Genomic DNA, 22,508 nt, shown 5'->3' on the forward strand with positions numbered 1-22,508 from the left:
GTGGTATATCTGGAATATTGCTGACGGAATATATTAAATAACATTCACTCAATGACTCATCAAATCAATATTGTAACATGGACACTGCTTAGAACCTTATTAGTTGATGTGGTTGAATCATTAGCGTTGTTTTCAGATATTATAATTAATATTTTAATGACAACCAACATTATTGCCGAATTCAAATGAACAGTAATGACCACAAACAATTCCAAGCATAATTTAACCATGCTCAGATTCGTGAATGTAACGTGTAAAATACAATTCTGAACAGCTCTAAGAATAACTAACAGATTCTAACTGACACATCGGGTTGACAGCAACACAATAACGTCACCACAAATACAAGCAAAGACATGTTTAGTTGTCAAGACTATTCACCAACGGATACCAGCAACTTTAGGGGAAAACAATACGTTTTCAAAGTCTATATAATTTAATCTTTCAGCGACAATGACAATTTCTGCTAAATTTCTACTACTGTAACATACGTGCCCGTGACATCATATCACTTACACATTCACTACTGTCGTATCTAGATAATTACCAAAAGAAAAAAGATCTTGAGATATTTTTAAACAAAATATTTATGTCGTTGTTCTGGTGTTGGCCAGAGAATAAAAGATAGTCCAGAAACGAAGAAACTGATGTAATTTGACCCATCAGTTACGAAAATAATGGCCGATGCAATTCCCTATTTTGACTTGTATCATAATTATGTTCCCGTTTTCTTTCAGGTGAACAATTCACTTGCCTATGCATGTGTTTGTGATGGGTGCCCTCGGTGGAGCAGGATACGTTCACCTTTTCGCGAACACCTGGTATCATCTCGGTTTGATAGTGATTCATTTCGTTAAAAGTCACCAGTTTCAATTATCTCTCACCCTCCCAGAGTGTAGATTGTTCATGGACTTGAATCTTTCTTCTTGCGTCACATGCAGATAATCCAAAAAGGAAAGCACTCATTCCATGGCAGTGTCATGTTTCACCTCCGTCACCTCTAACAAAACCTTCAGAAAACGGTGCTTACAGTCGATTTCGAAACCGTGGACGACTCTGAAGTTTGGGGAACATCGTACAACAAATGAATTGAATATGTCCAAATATCCTTCTGTAAACGGTATCTTCGTCTCTCTAAGAATACACCTAATATATATGGTACCCTTTGCTATTGATGTGCCTGGATAGTACCGAAGAGTACGACGTCAACCAGTGACTGCCTGGGCCTGACACTAGTTTACGTGCCTTCTTCATAAAGCTGGAGTGTCGTTGACTGTGGTGTATAACATTCAGTCACTACCATTCTTTGTACTATTGTAGCATTCTAAGGACGTACATTCTTTGATTTTACAGCGCTATTTTGGATATATTCGGTATACTGTGATCTCAGGCCGCTACGCAAGTTCTGCATACCCCTTACATAAACTGTGTAAGCCTTGTAACATCTTTTACCTAAATGTTTGCATTCTGAAACCTAAAATCGCTTCACATATTGTAAAGAGGGGAGGGGCGGGTGGCCAAGTGGTCTAATGCGCCGGAATGTGCTGTACAGATATATCTACCCATGGGATCGAACATCGCCAGCCCCATACCCGTGTTCTTTGGTTTCACCTGAGCGGTAAATGAAGCGCGTCTAATATCTCTTTTGTTGTTCTAAACATAGTAAAGGCGGTGGTGGTGTTGGAGGGAGGTGGTGGTGGGTGAGTAAGTGGGTGGTTGTGGGTGAATAAGTGGGTGGTGGTGGGTGAGTAAGTGGGTGGTGGTGGTGGTGGTGGGGGGAGGGAGGGAGGAGGAGGAGGTGGGTTCTTTGTTTGGGTTTGAGGGTGTGTGTGGCGATGGCATGTGGAAATGATAGCTCACTAAGACGAGCTTATCACACACAGTCGACGACTCTGCCACTTTGTTGCTAGGTTGACGTCATATCGGCGAAGGATTTTGCAACAACATTCCACAAATCATGTCATCGGGTATGGTGATGTGATTGTAAACGTTGAGGTGTAAGGTTTCCTTCCACAAGGCGGTCGTGTATTGTAGCCCACTATGACAGCCGTTCGTCCAAGTTAAAAGTCGGTGAGTGGCGATCACCTTAGTGCTACGATCATGGTGTGGAATTCTAAAGGTGTTGCCTGAATTTCTAAAGGTGATTCGATAGACATGGACGTGGTGTAGGAATGCAGGAAACGGTCAGATGTCGATCTTGTTTTATTTTTTTCTTCATCCTACAGACAACATAACACTACTATTTGTTCAACTTTTTTTTAATCCCCCGCTCACATGAACCAACACAACAAAACAAAAGTCACAGGATTAGGGGCGTCCCTGTGATTTTTGTGAATATGAACGTATGTACACGTATGTGAACGTATGTACACTCCTAAAATGCAGTGAACGTATGTACACTCCTCAAACAGGAACGTTGACAGTAAGGTGATCGTAGGTTCAGTGAACAAGTGTCAGGTCAATAAGGACAGAAAGGTTGGTTCTTTTGATGTAGGGAACGCGTCTGGGCACTCAGTCGAAAGTCTGGCATCTCATCCACAGGAACGGAGGTAAACATTTTGGTATGAAACCATGCCAATACCGTGGCATCATTCTTGGCGGTGTCCTTCCAGTCCAACGTATCTAACACTTGATTAAAAGTCCACCCACGCACGCGATAGGTCAGCATGTAGAAACAGTACACGGATCCAGGAGCTGGACGACAGATGCTCACCCAGTGTGTGCCAGGTTGATCGCTTAAATCTGTGTTGACCACGTAGGCTTCGGGGTAAAAGGGGTCATGCTGTTGCCATCCCAGTCTGGCAAAGTCATCTCTGTCCAGGGTGCCCCGGTAGATGGCATAAAGTGGTTCGTCATCAGTCATGAGGGCTTCTAAATCCAAGGTGCTCAACCGAGTGGTTCATCCATGGTCCTTGTAGGAGGGGGAAAAGTGTGCCATGATCGTCTGTCGCTGCTCTTTTTATACCATCATTGCATTCCTGAAACGATCTATTTCCAGAACATTTTCGTATTCCTCACAGCAGATGAGGGTGACTGGGTTCTCGAGAGCTTGTCCAAACTGGATTTCCAAACCCAGCTTGCCAGTGTGTCTAGGATAGTTGATCCCTTCATCAGCGCCAAGGTCTGGTGTGAGATCCACCACCCACAAGGTGTAACCTTGAGCAAAGTCCTTGACAGACACCTCACAGGTCTCAGGTCGCCACAGTTGTCCCGTGTTTCGGAACAGATTCATGTAGATTTGTTTCAAATTGGCACTGTTGTTGCTGAAGTCGCTTTTCATTTCCATCCCATGGACTTCCTGACTGTTGAGTTTCAGCTTCATCATGGTGACATGGTTGTGTTTGAAGTTGTATGGATTCTTCTCTTTGCTACCTACATAGGCACTATTGTCCACCAGTCCCAGGACCACGCCTTTTGGTAAAATGGCCACCGATGAGCTGATCCTTGTCTCTACCACCTGTGGGGATGTCATGGGCTGTCACTCGCACACGTGAAAGGGGATACTTGGCAGTCACCCCTGCATTCAGACTGGACACAGCAGGATCGATGTTGAGTTAATGGACATAGAATTCGGCTTTGGTCAGGGCTAGTTTGTAGACACCATCAGCAGCACACATGAAGAAGAACTCATCGGGACTTCGTAGCAATTCCAGTTTCATAGGGACACCATCCAACAGATAGAGTTCTTGAAGAAACAGGTCACAGTGTAGACGTCCTGTCAGTTCCACTTCTTTGGTGGGCATGATAGGACCGAGTGGCGTTCTGACACCTGTGTTTCTTGCGTTTGCCTCTGCATCAGGATTGAAGGCGTCCATTTTACCAGCACTATCGGTGAACTATCCAGGACATTGAAGGTGAGATGTTTTGGCTCCTGTACCATAACTCAGAAGGGTTTTCAAGTAGGCTCTGTAAGGGTAAGTGCCCATGGAGGGCGTGATCTCCAACTGATTGTGTCCCACTTGCAGCTGCACTTCGCGAAACAGGGAATGCATCACATTGTTGACTGTCGATACGGGGTTATTCGCTAGAACAGTATCTGTGCCATCTTCATCTTACGTCGCACGTACATGTAGACATACTCTCACGTAGCACTGTTTCAAATCAATGTAAGCGTTCACAGGACTTGAAATGTTAAACTGGAGCGGTCCTGCCACAGAGGGTGGTGCCAAAGAACTATAGCGAATCCACTGACCCTCTTGCACCGAGGTGGACTCAGAGGGTACAGTAAAGAGATCTAACTGGGCCTTTGAACATTCGCAAGCATCTTGGCGCATCATGATCATGGATGTTCCTCCCTTTTCTCTGCCTTGAAGGACATCTGGTCAGGTTGAAAGTCTGATGAGGACTGACCTTTAAACCATTTTTCTTTTCCTTTTACACTGTTTCTGGTGGGTGATGGTGGTGGTTGGGACGACTTTACGTCTTTTACAGGGTCTCTGCTCCTCACGTTCCTCCAAGACATCCATCAGGGCTGCTGTTCCACGATGTTCCAGACTCTCTGACCATTTGCGTTTGCCTGCAACCACATCACTCACCAACCCAGGCAGGATCTTTTTACCCATCTTGAGCACCAATGTTCCGGCAGATTTAAGGAGAGGTAATGCCATCTTCAAGATACCTCCGAGACCACTGCCACGTTGATGATATCGTCCTTTGTATACTTTGATGTAAACTGTCCTCGATTCATCTGGTGTGCCAATGCGTGTCCCAACATGTTGCTTTCTGCTTTAGTAACGGCGTCTGAAGTGAAGTGTCACGATGGCTTTCCCCATTTGAAATGGCACGGATCGCCACATGACATAGAGTTTAATACCGTCAAAGGAACCATGATGCAGCCCAAGGTAGTGAATGTGCTGAGGGCTTTTAATCACCACACTGTCTTGCATCATCTTCTTTGACACAGGCACGTAGATCAGCAAGGGAGCCATCATATTGCCCTCAATTTGATCTTCAACCAGGTTGGTGTAAATGTACACAGTGTCAAATCCTGGCAGACGATTCGCTTTTGTGTCCCCTGTGATTTCCACATAGCCACCGGTCATGGGAGTAGCCCCCATTTGCCACTGGGCCAAGGCACTCCAGCGAACGGGCGTCTCTGTGTAGAATTTATAGTCCTCCTCACCGAGGAGTGGTAGTTGAACAAATCCGAGCATTCTCGAGAGTGGACTTTGAATGATCTCTTCCGTGGAATAGAGTGGTCAACCAACATTTCCCATGAGAGGATGATTGATTGCTACTTCTTGAGGGGCTCGGAGTTGCACCTTTCCATCTTCAAGCATGTCAAATCGAAGACTATCTTGGGGATACTTGACATCAATGACAAATCGTCTCCCATCACTTTGGATGCTGTCTGAGGGCTGTTCTTTCAAGACATCCGTAATATGTTCCTGAATCAAACCGTTGAGGGTTTTCACCAAATCTTCAGATGAATAGACGCCTTTCTTGATAGGAATCTTCTTGCTTTCATAATGGACGACACCATACTGTGGCTGTGGTATAGCCCTCCCTGCGCTTTCATACACAAGGGTGTCTTTTTTCAGTTTGAGGTTCAGCGCAAACCAGTCAAAGGGTGGAGTGACGTTGTACCATGTCATCGGAAAGTGAATTTTGCTGACGCCCACCTCCCACTGTTGGTGGTCCAGATGAAGAGGATAAGGCAACTTGATTTCATACGCATTGATGGTGTTGTTTGGATAGATGTCCATGGAGGCATCACTGGACAGGGTCATGTAAAAGTCTTGTTTCGAAAAAAAGGTGGCAGCCATGATGAGTTAGGGGAGAAAACTCTGGGTAGATGAGGTATCAAGTTGAAGTCTTCTGGTGGGTGGGGTCGTCGTGGGTATGCCTGGTGAGGCGGCCAAGGTGGGTGGTGGAAGTATGTATCCCAAACAACTGGAGAGCAGGGCTGTCCACAACTGTTTCTCTCCGTGATCCAAGGCCAACTGTACCATGCTCATGATGATCACACCATATTTCACAATAATCTGAGCAAAAAACACGACTTCACTGCGTGGTAAAGTCATGCCAAAACAACACCAAGGTGAGTGTCGGCGCTGGTGATGACATGGTGGAGCAGCAAGGGGTGGTTCATCGGTACCCACGGATGCTGAGAGGCTTCTCTGCAGAGGTGGTGACGGTGGTGGTGGTGGCGGTTCTGTCATCGCATGTGTCCCCGCCTCTGAATGAGTCTGAGAGACAGCATGACCCTTATTTTATCTGTAAATGATCTGCAGGGATCCACAAATTAAAACTGGCAGTGTAGCCAGTCCATTTCACCAGGACCTCTTCTTGGCCCTGTTTCCGTCGTGGACGTCTTTTCAGCACGCTGTCCACGGCATACACATCGTCTGTTTTCAAGATGGGTTGTATTTCTTCAGGGTAAAAGGTTCCTTGGAGGACTTCACCATGATCATCTTTGATCCGATACACAGGAGGTGTTCTCCCTGTCACCAACCGGTCCACCGTAAACAGTTCAGTGGTCCAATTGGGGAGATAACCTTTCTCAAAGGTCCCTTTGGTTTTGTTCAGACGTTCACGAGTGCCCGGCAGTAAAAGAGAGGGGATTCTTGTCTTGGGGGACGATGGTCTTTGTGTTGTTATTTTCTTTTTGCGCTGCAGCCGTTGTTGTTGTCGTTCCTCCATGTCGTCTAACACCCGAATTTCTGACAGGGGATCTCCTGGAAGGACGTCCACAGGTTGCAGGCCAATCGTCCGATGCACATGACGGTTGTACGACTTGATCAACTGGGGTAAGACTTTCAAATAGTGTCTGGTCCCATGCTGTGTAAAGTATCACCACATTCTATTTTTCAGAGTCCTTTGAAATCGTTCAACCATGGCTGCTTTCGTTTCAGGATTTTGACTGGTGTAGAAATGAATGCCATGCTTCATCATGAGACCTGGAAAGGACGGTTGACAAATTCTCTGCCTTTGTCTGTTTGCAATTGAGCAGGGAGTCGACCTTTGGCTTGTTGCATCAGCAAGGTTTGAAAACCTTCGGTCAAAGCAGCACTGCTCTTGGCCTTCTATCTTGCCCCTACGAGGCAATATTTTACGGACTCTTCTCTTTCTATCTAAGTCAATAAGAGTTATCTTTTCTTACCTTTTTTTCATTCTTCCGGAAAAGGCACGTGTTTGAAATCAGTGGTTTCTACGCCTACTCAAAGGTCTTATCACCATAACTCAAGTGCTGACATGTACAGGTTTTTTACCCTTTTTGTACTACGGGTTTATGATGATTAAAGAAACAAATACAAGCATCTTTTCGAAGTCGTTATACCATCATTGAAAACACATTGATCACATATAGCAGATATTTGAATCCTTGGTTGTCGTCTTGAAAGGCAATCATGTCACTCAAGTCTGCTTGCCACAATTCATCGACCCCTCCCACACGATAGTGGTGTCTCGGAAAGGAGCGTCTGGCTGGTTTGTGCAAGGTGTAGGTACGCTTGATTTGACTTTGCGATGGCATGGTTTTCTTCTTGCTTTTACTGGTTCTTGCATCTTGAGCGTGGATGTGTGCTGCTTTCCACAAAGGTCGCCAGCCTCCAAAACTTGCAGGATGTTCAGGATCAAAGTAGGTTTTTTTCCAACCAGGCCGTCCAAAGGGAAGTAGGAAATCCTTTGATTTGCTTCCCTGCAGCAGCAGCAGAGGGAAGAATGCGCTGTCGCGTCTTGGTCTGTCGCGTCATTTCTCTCAGACTGATGCCACTCAGTACATGAATGACCTTTTTATAGAGAGGGGAGAGATTTTTATTCAATTTTTCTCTTAGGTGGTGCTAAAGGGTATCCATGAACCTCACCTGTTGATGAATCTGTCCTGTTGGATGGATCAGATGGAGGTGGAGTCACATCAACCATGAGGTTGGCATCTCATCTTTTCCTTCTTTCACTGGTGGATCCAGTTGCCACGAAGGAGGTGGGGGTGGCATCTCATGTTCTTCTTCTTCTTCTTCATTGCCATCGTTGAGGATTTCCAATCATTTCATGAGGGACATGACTGTTGGCCAAATGGTGACCCAAATGGCCCGACCTGCAGGCCCCTCTTTGGTTTTCCGGTGACGCACTAAAGTCCACCATGTGTGTGCCAGGTACAGGTTTCCCTTCCACGGTCAGGGTTCCCTCTGGAGTCCAACTCAAGTTGGTATTTGTTTTGAATCCTTGTCATCAAATTCATGGCTTTACTGGACATGGCTTTAAGAACACTCATGACCACTTCGTCTATCACTTGTTGATGAGGGGTCGGTGATGGTGATGGTGGTAGTAGTGGTAGCGTCACTTTGGGCAGTAGTGGTTTGATGGTGTTGTTGTTGCTGTTGTTGTTGTTGTTGTTGTTGTTGTGCTGTTGGCGCTGCAACTCTAGCATGCGTTGCAGCAGTTGGTTGTATTCTTGTTCCCGCATGTGAAAAGGCTGCTGTGACCTCTGCATCAACCTGTCCATCTCTTCCAAATTTTGGAGACGTTTCTTTTCCAAGAGAGGGGTGTGAAGTGTATGACGATGACGTTGTTTGGTGGCCTGTAGACTTTGCCATGTGTCTTCAGGCACCAACACCATCTTGCGTGCGTACTTCATGGTGGCACACCACATACTGATCCCAACCTTCCTGGTGTCAGACCATTTAATACTTTCCTCCAAACAAAGAGGCTAGGGCAGAACTAATAAGATGGATGAGTCCTCCTAATAATCCTCCTCCATGTTGAAGAAGTTTACGTTTCTTGCTTCAGCACCACACAAATGACACAGAGAGTGTTTCTGTTTCCTGAGGCACTGAGACATCTTTCCTGCATGGAGGTGTTAGCCTGAATGAGGCACCTGATCTGCAACTTCTCTCTTTTATCAGGCAGTGGCAGGAGGGAGTTGCAACTGTTGATCTGCCTTCTTGGACTTTCTAAACTAGTTTTAAATTATAATCTGTGATATATTGCTAGTTGTTGTTCTTTCCTTTGACGACAGTTTTTTTATATATGCTTTACCTTGTTCAAGTCACGATATGGCTGAAATTTTGCCGATGTGACTTTAAATATTACCTCACTCACTCACTCTTGGACTTTATTTGGGTCTGCATGTACACCAATCGTCTGAGAGCATCAGCTTGATACGCATTCATGAGATGTTCATGAGCCTTTACTTTTGGATTTGTAGACATCGTTGTTGTTGTTGTTGTTGTAAGTCGGTGGCGCCTGGTGTTACCCTGTTTAAGGAGTGGTGCTTGAACATAGTGTTGCCATTGCAACAGAATGCGTGTCAAGACCCCTGCAAGTGTTCCACTACCACTGCGTTGCATCAGGTAGCCAAGACGTTCATCCATAGGCAGACGTGGATCGACAATTTTAGTCAGGGTGTCATTGTCTCTCTGCAACCATGTCTTATGTTGAGCTTTCAATGGGATGTGCCCTGCTCTCAGGTTTCGCACGACAATCGCTAACCACTACAAAAGACAATTTCTTCTTTTGACGGCAAGGGTTGTCGCATCCCTTGTCGGCAAAATAGACGGTCTCTTGTCTTTTTTCTTCTTCTTTCGTGGGGACTCCTGCAGATGTTGAAAGTGTTGAAGATCGAGTGGGGGCGAGGGTGCTGATGAGGAAGGGTGTTGTTGTTGTTCCTGACTATGCTTGTTCAAGGGTACCATCGAAGAGTAAGACGGCCCTGTCGGGGCTGCTGCTGACGATGCATGTTCACGGGTACCATTGAAGAGGGAGACGATCCTGATGGTGAAGGAGTCTTGTGAAATGCAGAGGTCACAAGTCCCTGTAGCGTTGAGGGGGAGACCATACTGTCATAGACATAATTCATCATCTCTTTGTCTTTGTTCTTTCCCTTCGTAGGATGAACCTGTTGCCCCATAATGGATGTAGGTCAACTGAAGGAAGGTCTGGGAGTTCACCTGCTTTTATGAAAGTCTCTCCATCTCATAGGGTTGGCACATACACGAGGGGAAATTCAGATCTCGAAAACAGGCGGGCACGTACGCGATGGTCTTGCAACGTGGTGGGCTTCAAATCCAAGAACAGGTAAGTGTAAGGCTCTCGGGTGGCGTCTTCATAGGCTTCACGCAGAAAAGGAACTTTTCCTGGAAACACCTGGCGAGCCAGACTGTTGATATCTCTCGGATTTTTAAAGATGACCATGTAGTGAGCATTCAGGCGATGTTGCGGCGATTGAGCAAACAAGTTCTGAGTGAGATACAGCACGGATGTTCAAGAGCGACACCTAAGCGGTCTGCCATCTCTTCCAGCTCATGATGAAGCGGTTGCCATTCACTGTACACCCACACGATGCGATGGGGTGGCGTATCCAACACCTCGGGGCAATGCATTTGTTCCATACATGATTTCACCAAAGGAATTTTTTCCTGATCCCGTGGGTCCTGCAATGAACATCGTAAAAGGATGGCGTAGGGTCAAAGGGGTGATAATGACCTCTTCATCATCATGTGATGCCATCCTGTGTTCGGGCAGACTGACATCAGGCATCTGATCTATTCAAGCATGACCTTTGTCTTACATCTAATTTTTTTTTCCCCATGACCCATACAATTTCTTATGAAAAAAGAAAAACAACGGCCGGTCCGATTTAGAAAACCGGGGCTCAGACCATGTATTGGACTCATCAGCAAGATGCGTTTTCGACCAATCAGGAAGCAGGGTGTCAGTGCCTCTCCTATAAAAAGAGCGAAGCCACGCACACCGTCACAGTCCGAGCACTGAAGAAGAGATCGTCTCGATGCAGCCGCCTGACGTGCCAGACCAACAGTCAACAATTCCATTGGTGGAGGAAAGTCTATTCGTGGACAATAGTGGGCTACCCACGGGGTGAATCGGATACGATCTTATCCCAGAGCCCACACTGGTTTAAGAACAAGTCTGAGGCTATGGCAGCATTAAAACAAACTATTCAACGTCTGAGATATTGGACTCTCTCCCGTTTGATGCAAACATCCACACATTCAAAGCCAGCTGGTAACTTACTTCCGTGTCTGAGATATGGGACTCTCTCCCCTTTGAAGCCAACATCTGCACATTCAAAGCCAGCTGGTAACTTACTTCCGTGTCTGAGATATGGGACTCTCTCCCCTTTGATGCCAACATCTGCACATTCAAATCCAGCTGGCAACTTACTTCCGTGTCTGAGATATGGGACTCTCTCCCCTTTGATGCAAACATCCACACATTCAAAGCCAACTGGTAACTTACTTCCGTGTCTGAGATATGGGACTCTCTCCCCTTTGATGCCAACATCTGCACATTCAAAGCCAGCTGGCAACTTACTTCCGTGTCTGAGATATGGGACTCTCTCCCCTTTGATGCCAACATCCACACATTCAAAGCCAACTGGTAACTTACTTCCGTGTCTGAGATATGGGACTCTCTCCTCTTTGATGCCAACATCCACACATTCAAAGCCAACTAGTAACTTACTTCCGTGTCTGAGATATTGGACTCTCTCCCCTTTGATGCCAACATCTGCATATTCAAAGCCAGCTTGAACTTACTTCCGTGTCTGAGATATGGGACTCTCTCCTCTTTGATGCCAACATCCACACATACAAAGCCAGCTGGTAACTTACTTCCGTGTCTGAGATATGGGACTCTCTCCTCTTTGATGCCAACATCCACACATACAAAGCCAGCTGGTAACTTACTTCCGTGTCTGAGATATGGGACGCTCTCCCCTTAGTTGCCTACATCCACACATTCAAAGCCTGCTGGTATAGTATCTCTAAGTGACACCTAATGTCATCGTCTCTGACATACAGTCACACGTGGATCTGGTGTCAATGTTTTCGTCGCAATATGTATTTCTCGACTGTCGATTATGGCGTGAATATATAATCTCCAGTGGAATACACGTTCCGAAAACTGGCCCATTTCTGTACATAATATGATTCTCTTATTTAGGATTGACGTAAGTAGTTGCCATGGAGTAGGTTTCAGGAATATATCTTAGTCTATTTCACCTCGGGTACCATATTTATTCAGTAACACGATTGCAGTTGTGGTCACGTGGACGCCATTGGAAATGATCGGGTCAAATTCTTGTCCAAATAAAGTAAAATAGAGACAACTGCAGTGTATTAGTTGTTCCCCGCCATATAATGTCATATGCAGAGGAAGGAAGTGTAAGCTATGAGAGGAGAGGATTGGTGTGAAGTACAAATTGGTTGTTATTAATGGAGTTATCTTTGGAAAGCACAATAAAAGACACAGTACTAGCGTCTTTATATGGTCAGCACAAGGAAACCCAAGGCAAGACAATACAAAACTGGGCCTGTCAGGCAGAACTTCATATGTACCCACTATTAGTACAAATAATATAAAAATATAATTGAGTCCTATATAGATAACACAACACATGTCATTCCTAAACATGCTTTGGCAGCAAATATCAATCTTTCTGGTCAAATTTTGAAATAGTAAAACACTAATAAATATAATGAATCCACTGTAAATACACTTCAGTCTAAATGTAAAACTATGTTCAAGCATTCATTGAGGGATTCCCAGTTATCTAACAGCAAGTTAAGAACGTACAGGTTGGTCTAGTTATCTATAAATGTTGAGAATTATCTTACAAATTGTAAAAAACATGCTCATGGGACACATTAAGTAATCACAAACTAAAACTTGAAACAGGTAGATCTACAAAAGCACCAACCCCACTGGAACAACGTCTCTGTGAAACATGTGATGATGTCGCAGGAGATGAGCAACCTTATGCACTGGCTTGTAAAAAATACAACCAAGGAAGAGAATCACAAATAATCCTTAATCATGATACCAAGGTGGTTAACGTCTTAGACCTGCATCACTTCGGGCTTTCCTCCCACATCAAGTTGACACGACGTGATATCAGTAATATAATACTATTCAAAGTGGCGTTAAACCCAACTCACTCACTCTCTCGTGTGTACGGTTCCGTTGGGTCAACTCGGTGTGTGTTGTGATTACTTCCGGTTCAAATTTCAAGCATGTTCAGAAGGATGTGACTATGTTCAACCGGAAACATGGTGAATATATCATGCAACCGAATTATGTTTTTTGCAAACTACAGATCAACCTGTTGATTTCGTATGTATCCTCCCTGGAACCTTTCTCGCTGGCATCCGGGGGTGACGGGTGGCCCAGTCGTCTAAGGCGCCGTGCAGAGTTGCCAGAAACCTATGATTTTGGGTTCGAATCCCGGTTCGCCCCGATTATGTTTCTAGGTTTGTCAGCACCATACCCGTGCTCGTCGGTTTCACCGAAGTGGTAAACGTCCGTGATCTGCATCACTTCGGGCTTTCCTCCCACATTTAGCTGACACGCCGTATATAATTGGAATAATGTTAAAAGCGGCGTAAAACCAATTTCACTCACTCACTCTCGCTGGCTGCCTGAATAACATCCGACACATTGCAAAGGTAGAGCTATTCGAGTAATGGAGATAACCACTCACTCTCACTGATAAAGCTTGAATATAATACGATGTACAGCATTTCAAGGTCAGTGCGTGATGAAGCTCTGTACCACGCCTGTGGCTAAAGGAGACAATCGCTCAATGCGCAATAGTTTATTCTTACAAACTAAAGACCGGTTAACTTTAGTGAAAGGAGATATACACTCTCTCAAAAAAGAAACGCAACCCCTATATTTTCAAGATGTTTATCTCAATATTCAAGTTATTATAACACATTTATTATTGAAGACAACAATGTGAAATTGAGCATGGTGGCGGTACAGTTATGCAAGTTTAAGTCCAGTCTTCGACAGTTCTCTCACTAAGATTCACTTGACGCAAGGGGGCGTCTTTCTCAGTACCTCGTATGAGCGCCACGAGCTGCGATCACAGCATTACACCTCCAAGGAACAGAACGGATTAGACGCCGGATTCTTTCCTGAGGGATTGCTCTCCACTCCTCCTGCAGTGCAACGGCTAGTGCATCTAACGTCTGCGGCGGCGGTGTACGTGCACGTACTCGTCGGTCCAGATAATCCCAAAGATGTTCGATTGGGTAAATGTCTGGTGATCGGGAGGGCCATGGTAACACGTTGACGTTAGAATTCTGGAGAAAATTCACTGTTGCATGAGCAGTGTGCGGCCGAGCGTTGTCGTGTTGATAGAGCTCCCTCTGTTGGTCGATAATCGGCAGAAGATGAGGCTGTAAGACGTCATTGATATAGCGCTGGGTTGTCAAATTGCCACGAATGATCACCAAGTCTGATCTTTGGTCGTAAGACATGGCTCCCCACACCATGACGCTCCCTCCTCCAAATCTGTCGACCTGCCGAACACGGTTCGAGGCAAAACGTTTGTTTCCTCTTCTATTGACACGCTGTCTTCCGTCACGGCGTTGTAAGAGAAAACGTGATTCGTCACTAAACCAGGCGCGCCTCCAGTTTCTGAGGGTCCATATCCGAACGTTGGTTCACCCCCTGAGTCCTTGGCGTCGATGTTCGTCGCGTACAACAGGTCTAATAAGTAGTCATATTGCACGTATACCGGCCTCTCGTAGACGGTTCCTAATTGTTTGTGCGGACACTCTTCTCAAACCTGGCACCTGTGTTGCAGTGACGGTAGGTGTGGCTAGCCGATTACATAGGTGGGTGACCCGGATGAATCGATCCTGAGGTGGTGTGGTAACCCTTGGCCTACCACTTCTGGGGCGATCTTCAGTTGCATGAAACTGGGTGTATCGGCTCCAAAGTCGGGAAATCGTTGTTTTATGAACATTGAGGTGCCGGGCAACGTTTCCAAAGCTTTGTCCGGCCTCAATACGTCCAATGGCGATATTTCGATCTGCAGCACTCAACCGTGGCATATTCGACCTTGTCTTTCGGTGAAAATGATACAGTGAATCACTAACCAACACGTGCTTTTATAAACCCATACTTCTACTGCTCTATCCATGAATTGCACGTGCATGAGGCTTTTGGCATGGGCCACGTGAAAATGTTGCTCACTATGATAAAAATAACAATACAATGCCCTTGTGCACGAAAATTGGTGTGTTTGGTGTGCTTACGTTAATAAACAGTGTATATGGTATAAGTGCATATCAGAAAAAAATTGTATTTACAATCAATACTTTTTCTTCTTGGGGTTTTCTCACATTTTCAGACTGGGGTTGCGTTTCTTTTTTGAAAGAGTGTATATTCCCCCTAAACATTTTCAGAATGTGACAGGCGATTGGTTAAAACCTGATTAAGTCACTCTCATTTTATTTTAAAAACTCATAGAAACCAAATTGGCGCGCACTATCATTGGGTTTAAAAGCGTTGACTTGAGATCTTCGACCCGCTACAAGGAAAACCGATTCTCAGAAGGTGCATGTGCACACATATAGATATCTTAACACTTAATGTGTGTGGTAGTCACAGTCAGCACCTCAAGGTATGAGCATGTGCCATGACTTTTCAGGCAATAAAAACAAGTCATCATATCACATGTAGGAGGATTGGCTGTGGTATGGTGGTGTACAGCAAATATTCAGCTGGCGGTGGCTCGAAGAGTCTAACGTCTACCGCGTCACTCACTATTCACTACATATCACATACAGTACGGAGTATGGTTATCCATATATGCGGGTAATCATCACACACCGCATGTATGGGTTATCGGGTGACCTATATTCGGTAAGTTATACAATGACAGACACCATTAGCGAGTATGAACTCACTGTTGGGGTATGGTAACAAGAGTTACCTCCCGTGGACTACGATAGCGTGATTATGTCAAACGAAAATAACTAACGCATACATGTCTAAGGCGTGTACGACATTGGCTAGTTTATTTTTAAAGGAAAGTCAAGATGAATTAGCATGTAATCATGTGCAGGAGCATTGAGTTCTAAGAAATTCCCGATTTGGACTTGTTTCATCAGGTGAAAATTTGACTTTCCTTTCAATGTGTTTGTGATCGCTCACCTTTTGTGATACACTCACCTTTTCGCGAACATTCTGAATCGTACAAATGACGTTTCTGAGGATTTGGAAAGGGTTTTATCACTTTTACTTATATATAAGGCGTATCGTCGCTGTGATTTACGGTTTTACCAAAACAACGACATGTGCATATTTCTGTTTCCTAGACTGAGGAGAAGGTGAAGAGTAAGGCGAGGGTGGAGAATGAGGAAAGGGTGGGATAGCAGAGAGTATGGAGAACGAGGAGAGGGTGTGAATGGTTGTCGAGTCGTCCACGTTACCATAATTCACTTTGCAGAGTTGACTCCCTTAAACTTGCAAGTATCCGATGATTCTGGGTTTGAATTCCAGTTTCCCACCAGTCACTGGCATTCCAATTAGAGTGATTGTTTTGCGTAAGTGTGTCAACTCATGGCCTAGGCCTGTCCTGTTTCCTCCCTGTCTGCTGTACCGTTGAATCAGCCTGGCTACTGTCAGTGGTGTACAACCAAACCTTCTGGCAATTTGGACCTGTGTTGCCCCCATTTCGGCCATACCGATGTCTCTCTCTCTGCTCCTGCGACAGTCGTGGCATTTCTTTTGTGTGCTTTCATCACGTGTGGTTATACCCTGCAGACGAACGCACTTATACAGCTCACATGCACGTGCAGTTTATGCCATAGGCGGGAAACCTGTTTCACCACTTGTTCTGTCACCGCACGAGCGCCGTCAAAGGTGGCGCGTTCGGTTGAGGTGTTTTTGGTACCTGTTCCTGGGCAGTCATATTCCCAATACCCACTTTCCACTAATTATCGCTGTTTTTAGGAAAATGACAAAATGACAACCTATACTTTCTTTTGCCGCTTAGTTTATTAGTCCGGACTAGCAGTACAAGCAGCCACACACACATACACGTCGCAATATAAGTGCAATACTCTTGAATGAGACATTAAATTCCATTTCACATGACCTATGCAAGAAGAACATTCTAGTAGATAATATAATGATTCTTTTGACTGGGGTAGTATAACCATTATTGTTACTAATGGATGAGGAGTAATCAGTATCAGTGCCGAATCCACAACCCGCACTTCTCTTTGCTGATGCAGTAAAGTTCCCAATACTATGTGAACCACTCGCCTTGGGAAATATACTTGACCAGAAATTGGCCTTTCTTTTGATGTTTGATATAGGTTTTCCGATGCCATTTCATAACAATATCTAGACCGATGCATAGCATATGTGTTGATAGTCAGGTGTTTGAATTCTGAAGGAAAGCCCAGATTGGAACCTAATAACGAATGCACGGAACACCATTACTGATGATGCCTTATCGAACCAATAGCCAATTTCAATTACAGGTAAGAATCAAGTAACATAAGCACAAAGCCTACTTTAACGTTTAATATTAGCGATCACTTTCTCTCTCAGGATACCAGCAATCTTATGAGAGTCAGGTTGGTGATGGAATGCTAATGTTTTGCATCGTGAAGGCCTCGAAATATGTGAACAATCGGGAACAGAATATATGTGACTGCCTCATGGAGATACCCTAATTGAACAACATATCTCATACAATTGTAGACTTTATATGAGGTCAATACTTTGTCATCGGTTTTATATGACTTTTTCTATTATATAATAAAGAGACAAACACAGACTCAAAATATTAAACTAGGTCAGCTACAACAACGATAGGAGGTCCTACAAACCATGAGAAACACAACGAAAATCTGTTACAATTTATTTTTGATATTTCAACTAGAAATATTATATAGATATTTTAAAGAATTGTAGTTTCATAAAACAAGCAGATCTTAGGAATCTATAAAGAGCTTTGGATGTGCAATTCAATATATTTTCATTTTATATATTGTCAAATTCTTTTATTATTTTTTATATATAATATCAATTTGTAATTAAGATCAATGTCTTTTTTCAGCCTACATTTGACAACTATACCAGAAATGCATATGTTTACTAGCCTCAGGCTTCTACAATTAACACGTGTTATATGGCAGTGTAATGTATTGTGAAAAAAATGTTTGTGTTCATAACATTGTGTTTTAACAATAATTAGTAGTCAGGAATGTATTGCTGTCCAATGTAAGCAGTGGTGTAGATGTTACTCTATTTAGATAATTTGGGGTCAAATGAAACCTTGAATTTTCTAGAACGGCTACAGAACAAACCAGCATGATAAAGAACCTTCCAGAAGGTATTCAGACTATATAACTGGAGCGTGCCTCTCTCATCTCACATTACATCAAGACCAGCGGATGCGTGAAGAGCATTGTTTTCATCCCGGATATCCAGCCAGGGCCTATTTTTAAAGCTTGACCACTGTTGCTGGTATGTGGATATTATAACCACTGCCAGTCTATTGTGTACTGCCATTGTAATTGCTGTGCAGTATTTTGTATCGATTTGTAAACCTAGTTATTTTTGAATACACTTGCTAATTGTACACTATTTCTTCCTTGTTTCTTAGCTTCACACTGAATTCCTGTACGTGTAGATTTCTGGGTTAACTTATTGTTTCAATTTGGAAGTCGACATGTATGTCAAAGAAGAGAGTTATTGTTGTTTTAGGCACCAGTATACAACAGACAGTCTTGCATGTCACCCTCTTTTGAAAACTGTTGTTAATACGATTGCAGATTTACCCAAACTGTTTCATCAGAAAGAAATGTATATGTAAATATATGGTAGATATTATGACACAATGATAAAATAATAATTACCAAAATATATCAAGATTATCACAAAAGGAGTGTTCAAACGTCATATTCAAGAACATGTATTCAGTCCTTACAGTGTGTGACAGACAGACAGATTTATTCGGTAATGTGGGCCATATGGCCTATGTTACAGTGTCAGTACAATATAAATTTAGTCACGTTTATATCTTATACAGGTATACAGAAGTCAGTTTTATTACACTGACATTTTTGCAGTTAAGAATATTTGGAAGTGACAGGTAACCGTCATACATATCCTGTAGTTGGGTAATACAATGTTTCCGTTAAGTCTGGTAATAATCACAAGTGAAAAAGACATGATTTTCATTTTCAATACAACCCTTGTTACAATATCTACATACACTATTTTCATTATCTGAGGTTTTTTTGTACGTAGAAACTGAACATTAAAATTATGTAAGCTAATCCTAAATTTACAAAAGGTTCTTTGAGAGATTTATCCTGCAAAGAATCAATATATATTTCTACATTCAGCAGAGATTTAACATTTGAATAATGAGATAAATATTTTGAAGCAGACAATTTTGCAAACCAATTTTGAGAGGCAACATCTTTTAGTCTTTCCTGAAATTGATACAAAAAAATATTTACATCACCAACATTTTGGTAGTCCCAGACATATGAAAAACCATTAACATAATAAACATTTTTTAAGATCTGTCACCTAACTGTGCTTACCTTTCTCATCTAGCTTTTTATGGAAATAATAACATTGTACAGGATATCTATTTGATCCCATGTGGAATAATTTTATCCAATATTTTATAGCTCTGATCTAAGATAGCTGTGTTTGAGGCATATTTACCTACATCAAGAAAATATTTAAAATATCAGGTTTGAACTTTCTCTATACATGCAAAATACCTTAGCCCCCAAATTTCTGCACCATATAAAAGTACAGGACTTATTTTACAATCAAATATTTTACAAGCTGTGGAGAATGATAAGAATGAATATTTTTGGAATAATTTATAAACAGGAATGCATGCCTTAACAGCCTGAGCTGCCAGGTTCTCACATGATTTCGTCCAAATCAGTTTAGAAGAAAATATTACCCACAGATATTTATAGTATGGAACTATTTTTAATTAATTATTGTACCATTTTTCAAAGCGATTTAAAATACCCCCATTTCTAATTTAAACTACAATTTCTGATTTTTTAAAGTTTATCTGGAAACCCCACTTTAAACAAAAACTTTCTAAAATATCTAATTGCCTCTGAAGACTTACAACATTATCAGCAAAGAGTACAACATCATCCGCAAAAAGCAACAGCATCAAATCCTCAATATCTTGAGAAATAAATATACCATTTTGACAATTTTTGTACATTTCAGTGACAAGATCATTTATAAAGAAAATAAATAATATCTGGCTCAACATACAACCCTGTCTAACACCCACCATCTGCTTTACCAGAATCTACTTTAACACATGCTTTCACAGAGCTAAACATACTTTTAAGAATAACATACATATTACCATGACAGCCTTTCTGGAGTAGGGCATATAGTAGTTTTTTTCTGTCGACATAGTCAATGGCCCTTTTAAAGTCTATGAAGGCAGCATAAAATCTTCCTTTTGGTTCAGAGAGATATTTAGTAACAAGAGATTGCAAAGTAAAAATGTTGTCTGTAGTTGAATATTCTTGTCTGAACCCGGCTTGCGCTTCAGATATCAAGTTGTTTATTTCCATCCATAATGTTAGCCTATTCTCTAGTATTGTAGTAAATAGTTTGCCAGTTGTATTCAAAAGGGATATTCCTCTGTAATTTGATGTGTCCTTCGTATTTCCAGATTTATGTAACGGGATAATCATGCCTATGTTCCAAATTTCAGGAAATATTCCTGTATCAAATATCTTATTGAATAAAATGTTCAAGTACGGTGTAAAATATGGCTGTGACAGTTTATAGAAGGAGTTAGAAATACCATCTTCGCCTGGACTTTTGCCTTGTTTTAAGCCTGAGATAGCATCAGTGATCTCTGTATCTGTGATAACACTTGACAGCAACTGGTCAGTAAAAGGGAAGTGTTCGCAGTTTTCACAAGTGTGATTTTCAATGAAGTCTTCAACTATAGTCCCAAATTCACATGTTAGACTTAATTCCGGATTCAATAATTTTTTTAAATAAGACAACCATTTGTCTGGAGAAATGTTTGAGTTCAAAGAATGTTTGCCGAGAGCATGTTTCAATGCTGTCCAAAATGTTTTACAGTCTTTATCTACAGCGGCCTCAGAAATATCAGAAGCTATTTTCTTCTCATGAGCGATTTTTTTTCTCTTTACAACATTTCTTGAACTTGTCCTTTGCTTCAATATATTCCAGTCTATTTTCACTGCAGGAAAACTTTCTAAACTTTGTTAATTTCCGGCTTTTCTGTACCTTAAGATCTTCACACTGTGTGTCGAACCATTGAGGTTGCTGTCGAGGTCTAGAGTTACCTGTTGATATCTTTCCCATATTTGATGCACAAAACAGGACAATGTCCTTTAACTTGGTAACAGCTAGATTAATATCGGTTTCCAAAGCAGTTGTAAAGTCATCCACAATTTTGTTGAAGCTCTCTTGAGCCATCAGTTTAAGTCGTTCCTTGTTCTCACGTAATTGTCTGATTCTAGGGACAGGTTGAAATCTTATTTCTTCAGTTATGAATGTAGTGGTGTCATAAAATACATTTTCGAAGGAACATAGTACTGGCAGATGATCAGAACATGAAATAGTATCGACCGAAAGGTCTGCAATACAATGGAAAATATTACTAGAAACAATAAAGTAATCGATTACGCTGTGTGCAGTACTTGTTCAGCAGTTAGACGCATATCAGTTGATGTTGTAATGTAATCTTCCCTGCTGTATGGTGCAGCGTCCGATCTGACACAGACGTTGACACATTGTGCTCCAGATGGTATATGCTTAGTATCCCTTCTCTTTGTTAACAGTATTAAATCCTGGTAGTATTTTATTCCCACAATAACTACATAGTAGCATAGACCCGTGAAGATCCGGGTTAGAATAGGTCTTCAGCAACCCATGCTTGCCGTAAAAGGCGACTTTGCTTGTCGTAAAAGGCGACCAACGGGATCGGGTGGTCAGGATCGCTGACTTGGTTTATGCATGTCATCGATCCCAATTGCGTGGATTGATGCTCATGATATTAATCACTGGATTGTCTGGTCAAGACTCGATTATTTACAGACCGCCATCATATAGCTGGAATATTACTGAATGCGGCCTTCAACAAATCAACCAACCAAACATAGTAGCATGACGCTGACACACCCTGTAATGTCCACAGCGTGGGAAAACATGTAACTGTTGGACAACCGTTTTCAACTGCCACGGAGCTGTGCTCCAGCGACCAGGGTGCCATCAAACAAGAAGAAAGTAATAACTGTAAACGTGGTAATAGGTTCACAAAATTTATTACTATCAGCTAATGGTATCAATAGACGACAATATCAGGAATGAAAAACCCATGTACAATGACAATGATCACTTATTAATTAAATCAGAGCAAATACCCAAGCTGATTAGGCAAGCAACTGTATAGTGAGTCAGCGAGTATGGTTTTACGCCACCTTTAGCAATATTCCAGCAATACCACTGCGGGACACACCACACATGGGCTTCACACATTGTACCCATGTCGGGAATCGAACCCGGGGCTTTGGCGTGACGATCGAACGCTTTAACCACTAGGCTACCCGACCGCCACTACTTCTTACAAGTGAGACATGCTGAGATATTTTACATTTTGAATTGGAAGGCATAAGTTTTTCAATTGACGTTTTTTAAACCTGCTTTGGGGTGTTACATATGGATTGTAAGACCTAGGTTTTACAATTGAACTGTTAGTA

At 42.7% G+C, this 22,508-nt stretch overlaps 1 protein-coding gene across 1 annotated transcript in view; it reads left to right on the plus strand.

Annotated features, from left to right (window-relative positions):
* Nucleotides 1–22,508, plus strand: part of LOC124151408 — a 460,916-nt gene that overhangs the window by 239,015 nt on the left and 199,393 nt on the right. The gene's annotated exons all lie outside the window — the stretch shown is intronic.

This window comes from Haliotis rufescens, unplaced genomic scaffold, assembly GCF_023055435.1.
Source record: "Haliotis rufescens isolate VD_foot unplaced genomic scaffold, xgHalRufe1.0.p SCAF_9, whole genome shotgun sequence".
In the NCBI taxonomy this organism is placed as follows: domain Eukaryota; kingdom Metazoa; phylum Mollusca; class Gastropoda; order Lepetellida; family Haliotidae; genus Haliotis; species Haliotis rufescens.